Raw genomic sequence first — 15194 nt, 5'->3', positions numbered from 1 at the left:
TTGAACATTTTTCTAGCATATAAAACCCATATTTGATATTCTGAAACAATATAAGGATAGCAGAGAGGGATGATGAAGAATAAAGGGAATGGAAGCAAAGAGGGATGGAATGGAATCAAAGAGGATCTGGGAGACTGATCCAACAAAACAGATTAAGGAATATAGAATATCTCAGATGTGTGCATGGAAATAAAGATGTAACTGTACTTGTAAATTTTATGTTAAGAGGAATCATTTCTCCCAGTGTGTACGTTGTCCCTAAAGCCATGCAGAACATTTCTATCTGGAGTCAACAAGATGATGTAGCACTTGGGGGCAAAGATACAACCCAGGAGCCCTGCACTGGAGGCCAAGATGGAGAAAACCTCTACAGCTACCATGACCTTCCCCTTGGCACTGTGGTAGACAGGCAGGAAGGTGAGCCACACACTGCAGAACACCAGCATGCTGAAGGTCAGGAATTTGGCTTCATTGAAGGTGTCAGGCAGGTTCCTGGCCAGGAACGCCACAGTGAAGCTGGCCAGGGCCAGCAAAACCAGGTATCCCAAGACACAGTAGAAAGCAGTGAGGGAGCCCTTGTTACACAGGATGATGATGTGGCCATGTTCTGAGTGTGTATCTGTGTCAATCAAGGGAGGAGAAGTCCCTAGTCAGAGTACACAGAGAGTCACCTGGATCAGAGTACAAATGGGAATGATGAAGTTAGGAGCCCCGGATACCAGCATCCATCTCATCCTTCTCCTTGGGAATGTGACCTTGAAGGCCAGAACCACAGTTACTATTTTGGCCAAGACAGAAGAAACAGCTACCGTGAATGCAACTCCAAATGTGGTTTGCTGTAGAATGCAGGTAAGTGTGTTGGGAAGTCCAATGAAGAGCAAGGGACAGAGAAAACAGAAGATGAGGGAGATGAGTAGGATGTAGCTGAGAGCCTGGTTATTAGCCTTGACAATGGGTGTGTTATGATGCTTCACAAAGACTCCAAGAACAAATGCTGTGAGTGTAGATAAACAAATAGCCATGCAGGACAAGGCCATCCCCAAGGGCTCTCCATAAGCCAGGAAACTTGCCTCTCTTTGGAGGCATTGGTTTCTCTGTGAGTTGGCATACTGATGATCTGGGCAGTTCACACACTGCTCCATGTCTGGTGAAGAAGTCAGATAACCATTAGGCCCTTAAGAAAACCATGCATAGAGATAATTCTAACCTATCAGTACTTATTATCAGAAAGTAACTATTACCAGATATTACTCTGACACACATTCTCACTCTTTTTTCTCACATATCAGACATATTATTTACTGCCATTTCTAATATCCCAATAAAAATTTCTTATACCACTTCATGCTGCCATAGTTATTCTTAGCCTTGTATACACTAGTCAAACCACTCATCCAGAGTTGTGTATAGTAAGCTTGCACCTCATCAAAAGTCTCTGTGGAAAATAAATAGGGGCCCTATAGCCCTTCCTTGCTTTTGATATATTTGTCTCTCCTACTTACCTGTAAAGGGCTGGTCAATTGAAAATCAAATCAGTTTTGGAGACATAAAGTCATGCTATGCACTAACCTTGTGATTGCTTCTTATATAGAACTCAACCCACCACACTTGATCTGTTACAAAAACATTTCTGGCCTGTAAGGAACAAAGATATGCAAGATCTCTGTTTTCTTTGTATTCTAAATTTCATTTTGAAGAAAATGGAGACCTTATCTTTAAAAGGCTTTGCATTTAATATCAGAAATATTAAACTTGCATAAGTGATTACTTAACTCAACATGCATGCAACAATGTGGAAATAATTAAGGATATAATTCAGAGCCCCTGATTTCTTTTCCAAAGAGCAGTATCACTCTGGTCAAATTTATATTATTAAGTGAAGGAAGAAAAGCTTTTGTGCAGCAGTTCTAATACACAATGTTTGCATAGCCTGGATTGGGGGACACTAAGAGATTGTGAATTTTCTCCTGAAGTCATGATCTTACCTGTCCCATTAGCCATCTCATTCTCTGAGCAAGGAGTACAATCAAAACAACAGGCAGCCTTTCTCTCCTGAGGGGATTTCCTGAATCCAGGACCACAACTCGCACTGCACACAGAGTGAGGTGGCTGAGGAAAATCAGGTGTGTGTCAGTAACCCATCAAACTTTTTTTTTTTGCCAGTCCTGGGCTTGGACTCAGGGCCTGAGCACTGTCCCTGGCTTCTTTTTGCTCAAGGCTAGCACTCTGCCACTTGAGCTACAGCGCCACTTCTGGCCATTTTCTGTATATGTGGTGCTGGGGAATCGAACTCAGGGCTTCATGTATGTGAGGCAAGCACTCTTGCCACGAGGCCATATCCCCAGCCCGCATCAAACTTTTACTTGAAACTCTAAAAATTCCATTATTTAAAGAATAGTATTATTAAGCACAGTATTTTATGCACATATATCTGGTCATTTCATTGAGCGCTGCTGTAGATTCTATCTCATACCATAAAAGACTTAAGTTCTTTTCTTTCTTTCTTTCTTTTTTTTGTGCCAGTCCTGGGGCTTGGACTCAGGGCCTGAGCACTGTCCCTGGCTTCCTTTTGCTCAAAGCTAGCACTCTGCCACTTGAGCCACAGCACCACTTCTGGCCTTTTCCATATATGTGGTGCTGAGGAATCAAACCCAGGGCTTCATGTACACAAGGCAAGCAGTTTTGCCACTAGGCCATATTCCCAGCCAAGGCTTATGTCCTGTAACCGTGATTTCTATCTAACCTGTTGAAATATTGAGAATTGTGGAGATTTATGGTAAGAAAGTAAGTCCTAGTGACCAGCCCTATGGAGTTTCTTGAATCCATGTTATTTGTTATCTCCTACTCATTTGTGACTAATGAACAGTAAGGAGGAATAATTATTTTTGCAGCATTAAAAGTAAGCTGCATGGTAATGCACAAGCCTCCCATTTTCAGGGTTATTTGAACCCCAGGCTCATCATATTTTCTTCTTATTCATCCAGTGGCCATGTGGTGAGAATCTTTTTTTTTTTTTTACAGCTCATGCTCCTTCACTGATTCGTCTCACCAAAGGTGCCTAAGTAGCAGGCAATTAACCACTGAATGAAACTTCCATGAAATGGAGCACAATAAACTTTTAAAACATAAAATGATTGCTCTGATACCTTGTTACAGCATAGAAACCTGCTCAGAATAATCCAAATTTGAGCACTGGTGGCTCAGGCTTGTAATCCTAGTTACTCAGGGGGCTGAGATATAAGCAAGGTAGTTCAAAGCCAGCTTAAGCAGGAAAGTCTTTGAGATTCTTATGTCCAATTAACCAACAGAAAAACTGAAAGTGGTGCTGTGGCTCAAGTTGTAGAGCACTAGACTTGAGCTGAAGAGGTCAGGGACAGCACCCAGCCTCAGAGTTAAAGCTCTATGATAGACAAAAATATGTAATTCATTCTTAATGATAACATTCTCAACAAACACTGAGAAACACATGGGTAACTACTTTTTCTTTCTTTTTGTTAATTGGAGAAGGATCCTTGTCAACAATTCTGCCTAAGGCTTGCCTCAAATCATGATCCTCTAGGTCTCAACCTCCTGAGCAGTTAAGAATATGGGCATGAAGCATTCCAGTTTATGATTTGTTATTAACTTACATTAGTTGTACAAGGGAGAGTTTCTTTGTAGTATTTTCATACGTGCATACCATATGTTCCTACCAAACTCATACCTCTTATCATTCTCTAGCACTTCCATACCTCCTGACTATATATATCTTCATTCACTGTTTCCATTTGCCCATCTACTCCAGCTATTATTTTTCATAGAGAGCCTGTTTGGCTTTCCTGTCATTCTTTGACTGTATTAATTGTATAATTAATTGTGGCATTTAATGACATTCATTACACTTTAATCAGAATAATTCTATTGCTTAATCTTTCCTAAGTCTTCAGGTTTTTGTTTGGCTTTGTGTTGTGCTAGTACTGGAGCTTGTATTCCAAGTCTTGTGCTCTTTCTTGTTTTTGTTTTTTCTCAAGGCTTGTGTGATGACACTTGAATCATAGCTCCATTGTGGCTTTCTGCTGGTTTTCTGGCTTTCTTCTGGTGACTCAGTGTCTGGGCCTTGCCTTTGAGAAGATTTTTCTCAAGTTTAGGATTCTACCACTTGAGGCAAATCTCCCCTTGTGGTATTTGGTATCTAATTGAGATAAGGGTCTCACAGATTTTTCTACCGAGTTGACCTGACCTGAAATATGAGATCTAAGGCTGACAGCTGCCTGAGAAGATAGAATTATACTCATGTGCCACGAGTGCCTAGCCCTATTAAAATATTCAGTTCCTCTCCTATACAATGATCCATTCATGTAATTTCTTTTTTTCTTTTTTCATATATATATAATTATTATCAAACTGAATTACAGAGAGGTTACAGTTTCTTAAGTTGGAAATATTTAAAGGTACAATACTTGGTTGTTAACAAATACATAGGGTATAAATTTGCACATGTGTGTACATACATGTGTGTGTGTCTGTGTATATGTGTGTACCAGAACTAAGTCTTGACCTGAGAGCCTAGGCTGTGTGTCTGAGGTTTGTTGCTTATGGCTTGCCCTAATGACTGATGCACAGCTCCACTTCCTATCTTATTGATAGTTAATTGGTGATGTATCTCACAGGCTTTCATGCTATGACTGTGTGGAAAATATGATACTCAGATCTCAGCCAGGTAAGTAGGAAATCCTACAGGAGTCAGCTGCTAGCATGCAACCAGGTAAAGAATTTAAGGATGAATATTGCTTTCTAATATATTCTGAAAATCATTGCAAAGATATCCAACACACCTCTGTATTTTCCATGGCCCACCGTACCATCTCTTCAGATAAAGATAGTTGTTGGCCTTGTAGACTATATGGAGAAAACTTTCCTACTTTCACTTTAAGTCCAAGACCTTCTGGAAAATTCCAAATGTTCACAATGTCGTATTCTGCTTCCAATTTCCTTTGGTCATGCAAAATCACTTGATCTCCAGCAGGATTATGAAATTAGATGTTCTTCAGAAAAGGATGCAGCTAAAAGAGATATATTGGATTAGGATGAAGTACATCTCAGTGTTAAGATTGAAGACCTGAGTGGGGCTGGGGATATAGCCTAGTGGCAAGAGTGCCTGCCTCGGATACACGAGGCCCTAGGTTCGATTCCCCAGCACCACATATACAGAAAACGGCCAGAAGCGGCGCTGTGGCTCAAGTGGCAGAGTGCTAGCCTTGAGCGGGAAGAAGCCAGGGACAGTGCTCAGGCCCTGAGTCCAAGGCCCACGACTGGCAAAAAAAAAAAAAAAAAAAAAAAAGATTGAAGACCTGAACTAAGGAAAGCCCCAGATTGCCCTCAATTTCTGGTTCAGAATTCAAGAATATCAAAGGCATGTCATGAAGTATCTCATAAGAAAATCAAGGGAAGAATAAAAATAATTTTTCTGAATCCTTGTTACTCAACAAGGAAATAGAAGGCCACTTTTCAAGAGAAACCAATTCTATGTAAATAGTCATGAGTGAGACTATTTTCTGTCACCTATCTACACTTTCCCACAACCACTAATTCTGTAAATGTCTGTATTTTGAATTTTGTAAATTTTTAATATGTAAAGTAGAACACAACTTTATTACTTATGAAAATACAGATAGCTACGTATAGGAGGTCATCATTTGCAATTACTTGAGAAATGCAGAGGGAAATGGTGATTAAACATTATGTATTGGTATGGTGATGTTATTTGTAAATAAAAGAAATTTTAGAAACATGGAATACAAGTTGTCCTTGTTAGTGGCCTGCTTTTCCTGAAGAGTATATGAACATATGACTAGAATATTTCAAACATTTAAGGAATATAGGTTCTTGAGTTTTTGAAAAATTCCTGAAATAGTTGATTTCATACAGTTAGAAACCTCTCTATGAAGTGACTTTTTTCTTGGTGTGTGCCATCCAACATAGAATGCCTTACCTGTGCAGGGGAAGACTCTGCCACTTTCCTATTTCCCAGTGTTTGTACTTCTGTTTGATAAAGAAGCTTCTCATGGAAAGCCTGGGCCACAGTATGCACAGCATTGTATATATTGTAACTGTCTCCAGACATAGTCACATAAAACATGTGCCTAGGCAACCAACCCAAGGAGGCATCATGAGGACAATTCTCCCACATTACACAGTCGAATTCAGAATGTGAGCAATTAAAAGAGAGAAACCACAGCTGGGCAAGGAAAAAATCTTCTGGGTATTTTGAAGGGTTAACTTCCTTGCCAAAATTTTTGATTCCAGAAACTTCTGGATGATACTGTGTAAAAATGAGATGTACATGGAATGAACCTAGAATAAAATATCTTTTCCTCAAGGTTGACTCCCACTCTGAGTTCATGATGAAAACTTTGCCTTTTATTAAAAATTGCTCAACATGATGTATGAATTTACTATCAGCATATATGATGAAGACATTTGCTGAAGATTTATTTATCTCATTATAACTTCCCATGAATTTCAAAACATTTAAGATGACCTGTTTTGGAAATGTTAGCTCAATGTCTACACAAACTTTGTTCTTGGCCATCTCTTCTTACAATGAAGGAAGAATCCACAAATCATTCTCATCTTGTAAGGTTAACAGTCCCACCCAATTCCAGCTGAAGTGAAGCAGTAATAAGACTATGGCACTTGCTATTGATGTGTCCTTTGGGGCCATTTGATAGAGACCACGGAACTTATTCTTGTCTCTCAGGGAATGATCAAAGTTCCCAGACGTAATCTAAAGGGAATGAAATTAGAACACCATGAATGACATTATTTCCATCCATCATAACCCCATATAAGGTGTATATTATATAGCCATGTGATGTAGGTGAAACGTAGACTTTGGTTTGAAAAAGAATTAAATTTACAAATTATTGTACAAATAACAATTTGTTTGTATGATGCCTCTTCACTTTTGTCAGTTACCATCAAGTCCTGTCCTTTATCTCCACCCCTGGTACTCCTTGACTTTAGTAATTCAATTTTCACTTATGTACATTGAATCTTATATTTTATTTGCCCACCTATCTACTCCTTCTTCCTCTGCCACTATCCACATACCACAATTTCAAATCCCTCTGTGAGAAGGTCTACTTCAGGATTCGAATGTTCATTTATTTTAATACTGTCTACTTTTCAGAGAAGTTGCCCCATAAAATTCTACTCCCTTAGGTACCATAACTTAGTCAGGGTAATCATGTATACATGTAAGTGAATATGTGTTTTCCATAGATATTTTTAATATTTCATGTTCATATTCTAGACCTGACATTATACATGAGAGAACACATACATCCTTCCTCTTTCTGAGCCTGACTTCCTTCATTCAAAATATCTTACAGATAAACGTTCGTGTGTGTGTGTGTGTGTGTGTGTGTGAGTGTGTGTGTGTGTGTGTGTGTGTGTGTGTTGCTGTAAGTGTATGGCAAGACGGGTGAAGGAAATCAGGGCCTCATGTATTTATTGCCTTTTTTTCCTCGAAGGCAGCACTCTACTACTTGAACCACACATTATTGCCCGCTTTGTTTCTTGTTAATTGGAAATAATTTTCTTGTGTCACTAGGATTACAAATGTGAGCAAACCAGCACTCAGGTCAACATATGTTGACATTTTCAAGTACATTTCCATTTCCTGATTCCTTAACAAATTTAATGATCAAACTGAAAACTCCAGAAAAGTCCCTTTGTCTGCTCTAACTTTTCCATACTTTTTTTCCCAAAGCAATGGGACTATAGATATATAATTATCTTTGAATACTTACTCTTTGATATGAAAAAATTTGACAGGTTCATAAATCCAATCTCTTCTCAACATTCTCTTCTAACACTGAAGTAACACTCTTAGACATTTTAAATATCATGCTTCCCTGCCACTCTTACCTGTGGAAACTTGTAGATGTCCAGCAGTGTCCCAATCTGGGAAGATATTGCTCCTGAAGTTCCTGTAAGTACTGCTATAGACTTGCTCTCTCTCATACACTTATAGTTTGGAATCTTGTACTTCCCAAAGAGACAAGTGAAGGGATTTTTAAATGTCCATTGTCCACATTGAATATCATAGATATCAAATCCTAGAGTCAAGTTTTGTAAAAGGTCAGGTTTTTTGTTGATCTCTTCAATAGCAAAAGCCAGGGTCAAAACGAGCTGGTAGTTTTTGATGGAAAACCTGCATAATGAAAATGGAAAATCTGAAGGAATATTTCAAACTTATGACTTCGATAGACTGTGTGCTACTCTGCCAATAAATATGTTAAAACATTATCATCAGTCTCAAAGGAATATGAATGTCATGTCTTGTGCTTTATATAAGCTTATTTAAGGACATGAAAGGAATTTGTCAATCCTCTTCAGAAATTTAGTTAAGTGACAGAGAGCTTTCCTTATCTTCACTAACACACATATGGAGCATAGCAAAAATGTTCCATTAATCATAGAGAAGGCTTTCATGAGACACCCAATATCCTGTTCCCTTCACCTTGGGTAACTATCTCCACCTGTGTGAAAGTTTGTGTTTCAAGTCTCCCAGTTTATGTTATGTAGTTATATTGCAGGTCGAGCTAACTAATAAGATATTTTCAATTCAATAGCATCTTTCAGAAGTAAAGCCTTATTTAATGAAGATTCTATAGGAAGCTGTGTTCACTAGTCCAATCCAAAGAACAGCTATTCCTGAAATTGTAACAGAACATAGGCTTGAATATCAGGTGAGGATTATTTTTAATTTATGGGGAAACCAAATTAAATAAACCAAATCCAAAGCACTCATTGTTGAGAGAGGATCTTCCAACAAGGGGGATATGTAAAGAATTGTAAGGAAGGTTTACATTGAAATCTATCTTGCAAGGCCACCATGGGAAATTGCACTAATCACTACTCTCTTCCCAATATATTTAGCTTGAGATACTAGAAAGAAGGAACATAGAGGAGTAAAGAGGATAATAGAATTTTTCTTTATGTTTTGTCATATCTATGTGTGCAATGGTATGTGGGTGTGTGTGGACATTATAAAGAAATGAATATAATGAAATAAACGCACGTTGTTCAAAGATGGATTGAAAATGGACTGAAAGAGTTCACAGAAATACAAGAAAAATGGCACTAGAGGAAGATTAGTTCTTATAGAAAATAATCAGGCTACACGGCAGACAGTGAAGAGCTAGCAGACGGTTTTCAATATGCTTTAAAAACACAATGATAAAATGCTTATGAAAGGAAAAATCATACACAATGCTATTTGTGAGCATGATGAGACTAAGTGAAGATAAGTAGAATAATTCATGGCATGTGCAAATAAACCTAAATGAAGAATAGAAGATGGAAAGGAGTCCAATGAAAATATTGTCTCCTGGCAAAATGATATATGAGAAGACACAGATAAACCAATGAAGTATAGGAGTCCATATAATACCTAAAAGAAAATGACAGTAAAGTGACAGAAGCTCCCAATAATGATCAAGTATGAGGGAAAGAAATAAAAAATAAATTAGAAAGTCTTGACAACAGAAAATAGGACATAGAAGACAGAATAGATAGAAAGGGGACACTTTTCTAGAACAAATATAAGAAAGAATAAAGCAGTATGCAAGAACTCCATGGATCAATCAAAAGACCTAATTTAAGAGTAAGTATTCAGGAAGAAGAAGACTATGCAATGAAAAAAGAGGTAACATATTTCACAGAATTCTAACAGAGAAATTCCTGTGCATGAAAAATGATAGAAACATTCAGGTAAAAGAAGTCATAGAAGTCCAAACACACCAGACCAGAAAAATCAAACATCCTGTTGCCACACTGTAATTCACACAGCCTCAGTAGAGCCCAAGGAAATAATTATGGAAGTTATCAGGAAGAAGCAATTGATTTCTTATGAAAGAAAAGCTGTCAGAAGAAGTACAAATTTCTCATCTAAGATCATAAAAGCCAGGAGAGCTTGAAATGGTGTATGCCACAGCTTGTAGGCAAATAACATCCCAGTAGAATGTACCCAGCAAAGCACTCCTTCACATATGAGGGACACATACAAAACCACATAACAAGAAAAATTGAAATAACTTTCTCCACTATACCAGCAATCATAAATAAAGGTAAAGATATCCTACGTATAGAAAACCAACCAGAACTTGATTGTGGCCTAGAAAAGGCCCATAATTAGAGAGTCAGATCAATATAATAAGAAAATACGAGGCATAGAAAACAAATAAGTGGTAACATGTGAGGACTTACCAAATCCTCTCATTTCTTAATGGCCTTAAATCTGCAAATACATGGCAGAAATTAGGGAATTGAATAAAAAAGCAAAACTCATCCATTATTGTCTACAAGAATCTCATCTTGCTAACTAAAATTAACATGCTCAAACTGAAAGCCTGGAATAACATCTTTCAAGAAAATGGCCCCCATTAAGAGGGTGGAGTCCAGACCTAGAATCACAAGTCAAAGAACATCTAAATGAATGGGATTGCTTCCAAATGAAATGTTTCTGCATGGCAAAGGACATACCAACCAAGATAAGTAGGCCCTTAAATGGGAGAAGGTCTTTAATAACTGTATAAGACAACAGCCACATTCTTAAAATCTACTCAGAGGTCAAAACATTAAACTCAATACAAAACCAACCCTCAAAGAAACAACAACCCAGTTAATAAATAGGCTAAAAATTAAAGAGATTTCTCTGAGGAAGGAATAAGAAAGGCCACTTGATACACGTAGATATAATGGATAACCCTGGCCACAAAAGAAATGCAAAGGAAAAGAACATTGTGATTCCACATCACCCCAGTTACACTGCCCATTATGAAGGGAACTAACAATTATAGATGCTGGCAGGGATGTGGACAAAAAGGAACACTACCACCCTGTTTGTAGGAATGTAAAATTGTTCGATCACTCTTGAAAGTTGTATGAAGATTCCTCTAAAGACTAAACATAGAGCTTCCCCATGACCCAGGAATTCCCATCCTGGGCATTCATCCAATAGAACACAAATGAGGCCACAGTAAAAGGATCACCCAATCACATACATTGCAGCATTGTTTACTATAACTAATATGTGAAATCAACCCAGATGCCTCTCAGAGGATGAATGGATAAACTAAGTGTGGTGTATATACATAATGGCATTATGAGTCTATCTGAAAGAATGATAATGCTACCTTCATAAGGAAATAGAAATATTTGCAAATGTAATAGTAAGCTAAGTAAGCCAGATCCAAAGAAACATAGGTTGCATGGTTTCTCTCATTGTTGTAACTAAAATGTGTCCATAGTATATATCTAAAATATATCTACAAGTAACAGCACTGCTTGGTAAATGATAAAAACTTACACTTAGACATGACAAATTATACAGGGTTCTCCATATCCACATAGGGAGTCCAAAGGAGAATATTCTCAAGAAAGGATAATAAAGGCTCAATAGCTATATGCATATGATCTTAAAATCACATTTATTGACATAAACTCCCAAGAAAAGGAGATTTTTGTATTTTGCTGTTTCATTTTATTTCTTTGTTTTCTCTTTTGTCACTGGGTTTGATTTCTTTCTTGTCTGTAAAATTTATCTGTTTTGGTGAGGTTAAGGGTGAGCACAGAAATGGTGGGACAAATGAGTGAATGCAGCAGTGATTCATACTAGGCACTAGGTTGATAGTCAAATATACAACCTGTTGGGGAGGGGTTTAGAAGGGAAAAACAGAAAAATGAGGGAAGAGGTGTCACCATTCAAAAAGAAATGTACTCATTACTTGACTTATGTAACCATAATCCCTCTGTACATCAAATTTAAAATGACAATTTAAAAAATGTAAAAAAAAGGAATTGGAACAAGGCACTCTAAGTAGAGGAAGTTTTTTTTTCTTTAAAGCATGGGTATCTATATCAAATCACATGAAATAGACTTCAATGAAAGAAACAAAAAGTGACAATTTTTTAATGCCGCAATGAAGGGGTCAAATCAGCAAGATGACATTAATTGTTTCTTCTCACACAAACCAACCAACTATATTAGCAGAGTTTAAGATAGTCCACAGTACAACACCAGGTGAAGATTTCACAGAGAGATCTTCTCAACAAAATCATCAAGAAGGCATCAGAATTTTTTTGCCCTTAATCAGATCAACACCACATGTACAAAGAGATAATTTCAACCAAATTCATTTGAATAAAACACTGATCATCAACATACTGAACATAGTCCAAGAGAGATGATAGGACAGAACACCTGGTAAAATTTAATTTTATTAAAAGTATATTGAGCACACATGCAGATCACACTGTAGGAATGCTACAGATTAAGAAGGAAAGTAGCCACATAACATGAAAATCAAATGAAATTTTTCTTAACCATTACTAAATACTTAAATAAAAATTAAATTAAAACCATACTATGCTGGTAAGTGAAATGAACTCTAAGTTATGGAAATAAATGGTTTATTATTGTTATTATTTTCAACATACCATGTGAAGTTATGCTCTTTTCTTTTGTCTTTCTTCTCCAGGGTCACCATGGTGATGTCACCATTACTGATTTCGGTACCCTGAGTATTTTATATACATTTATTGGAGCTAGGGAAATGAAGGGGAACATCAAAATGGAGAGACAAAGGTAAAAGATGAACCAATGAAACATCCATACTTACAAAAGTATAAATAGATAAAAATTAAAGTAAAAGTATTCACTGTAATTAAACATTAATGCATGATAATATGAATTGTTTTTCAAGGCAAATTACAAGAAATAAACTGATCCTTTGAAAAATGAAAATAATAGCAGCATAGAATAATTCCTTTTTGTAAGTAGGATGTATCCTTAGCACTTTTTTAAGTTTTAAAGTAATGACTTTATTTTACATTTCAAATGTTTTTCTTTTTTATTTCATTATGGTGAGAGCAATGTACAGAGGCTTACAGTTTCATACACAGGGCAGTATATACATTTATTATACAACTTGTTACCTCCTCCCTCATTTTCCCCCACCTATCCCCATCCCCATTTATGTCCCCTCCTTGAGGTGTGCAGTTGGTTTATACCACATAGTTTTTTTTTAAGTATTGCTATTGCCTTGGTTTGACTTTTTATCCCTTGCCTCTCGGTTTTGATATTTACTTTCCCTTCCCTCGTTCCAAAGCATGTATATACAATATCCAGGGTAAACAGTGACATCAAGGTTAAACCGTAGGAAAGAAAGACAAAAGAAATAGGGCATAATTTCACATGGCATGTTGAAAACAACAACAGTGTTAAACCACTTGTTTCCATAACTTGGAGTTCATTTTACTTAGCATCATCTTATGTGTTCATATGTACATAGCTATTGAACTAGTGTGCTCTTCTGCTAGGATAATCCTTGATGTGAGCACAGAATAATTCTATGGATATAGAAAATTGAGGACTATAAATATCATCACAACCTTGGTTGAATCAAAAAAGTAGATACTGAAAGTAGAAAGAATGAAATCCATCAGAAAAAAAGAAATACAAAATAAAATCACAATAGCATAAGCAAGGAATCAACAGGTGATATGACTGGAGTAAATACCATGAACAATCACAGCAGAGATAAACACAATTACACCTATCAACACATATCTCCCAGACTCTGGATGAACTTAAACAGTTTGGTTAATAAAGGCATATTACTGAAAATTATGTACAAGTTCAGTGTAGTCTCCATCCCATTTCCTATCACTTCCTGCAGAGACACAGAACAGTCAAGACTAAATTTCATGAGAAACTATTGTCAATCAGGTGGACCTATCTTAAGACACAAAAACTATACTGAATCATCAGTATACCTGTCTTTCTTTTATGCAGCAGTGCATAACCTGACCTTTGGGTCAGGAAAAAATTATTAGAACTCTGCAAGTAGTAAAGAAAATGAGGGTCAACATATCTATTCCAGTAACTACAATGGAAGTCAAACCATCATAAAATAATAAAAAGCATTAGTTATGAATTTGTCTAGGTGATAGGATTTCTAAATTCCATGAAACACTGTAAATGCAAAATAGCTTTGCTTATATCAGATTAAAAAGTTTCAGCACAGTGAATGAAAGAGTGGGACAGCCAAATGTATGGTTGAAATTATTGCTACTTATTCATCTCTCAGAATATTGGTAGAATAGTGTGAAACAATTCTGAAATGTGTATTCCAGTAGGAAAAATCCAATGAAGAGACAGACATATAAGGAGACACTTTAAAATTACAAATGGAAAACCAAAACAGAAAAAATGTTAAACCATTTGAGCAATCAGGACAGAAAAATCAAAGCTACAATGAATTACCCATCAGACTGAAATTGTAGTTTTCTGGAACTGGAGAGTGGTTTTGGGCAATGAGGGAATGGAAAATATCGATAGGAACATTTAGGGCCAGAGAAGTTTAAGTTGAATTGCAAGATGACAGTGTGGGAAGAAGGAATATGCATTTTTTAAATGATGATATCAAACACATAAAAACTAAGGTGAAGAGTCAGAACTGGAGATGCATGCTGGACACATGGTATTTAAATGCTGCTTCCCTGTGGAAAAAGTAGCTACTTCAAAGGTGATGAAAAGAGGTCATAGGCAGTGCATAGGTCCTGAGCTTCCAGATGAAGTATCAAAGAAAAAAAAGATAAGCAAACATGCTAGTGATATCTATCTCTATCTCTATCTCTATCTCTATCTACTTATCTATCTATCTATATCTTCTATAGCAAGGAAGAGTGTACTTCTACCCCTGCCATCTCTGCTCCAATCTGTTGGCAGCTGTCTTAGTGACACTTGTTATGTCAGCACTTGAAAAGGAGTACACATGATAGAGTAATGACATTTTCTCTTGAAGTATGTATCCATTTCCTGGCTACAGTCTCTTGGAGTTTTGTATAGCCACATTTCTTTCTTTCTTTTTTTGTTTAGCAATTTATGAGTAAGACCCTTTGGAATAGACCAAAGTCCAAGTCTGCTTGTGCACTAGTAAAGGAAGTCTCATCTTGTGCAGACAAAATAAGGGATCTTTGATGATGCTGACCTGCTTGATAACATCTGGATTGTAGAGTATATGTGACATGAAATAGTTACAAAGTTCTTTCTTTTCTTTTAAAGGTAACTATTTTCTTTGGTAAAAGAGAGAGAGAGGAGAGAGAAAGAGAGAGAGATAGGGAGAGAGAGTCTATGTTCATAT

The 15194-nt window shown here is 36.8% G+C and overlaps 1 pseudogene; it reads right to left on the bottom strand.

The window, feature by feature from the left end:
- Positions 1–221: 221 nt before the first annotated feature.
- The window catches only part of LOC125342726, a 67081-nt pseudogene continuing 52108 nt past the window's right edge, over positions 222–15194 (bottom strand).

This window comes from Perognathus longimembris, chromosome 27 (assembly GCF_023159225.1).
Source record: "Perognathus longimembris pacificus isolate PPM17 chromosome 27, ASM2315922v1, whole genome shotgun sequence".
NCBI lineage: Eukaryota > Metazoa > Chordata > Mammalia > Rodentia > Heteromyidae > Perognathus > Perognathus longimembris.
The sequence above is the reverse complement of the archived record's forward strand: the minus strand, read 5'-3'. Positions and strand labels throughout refer to the sequence as shown.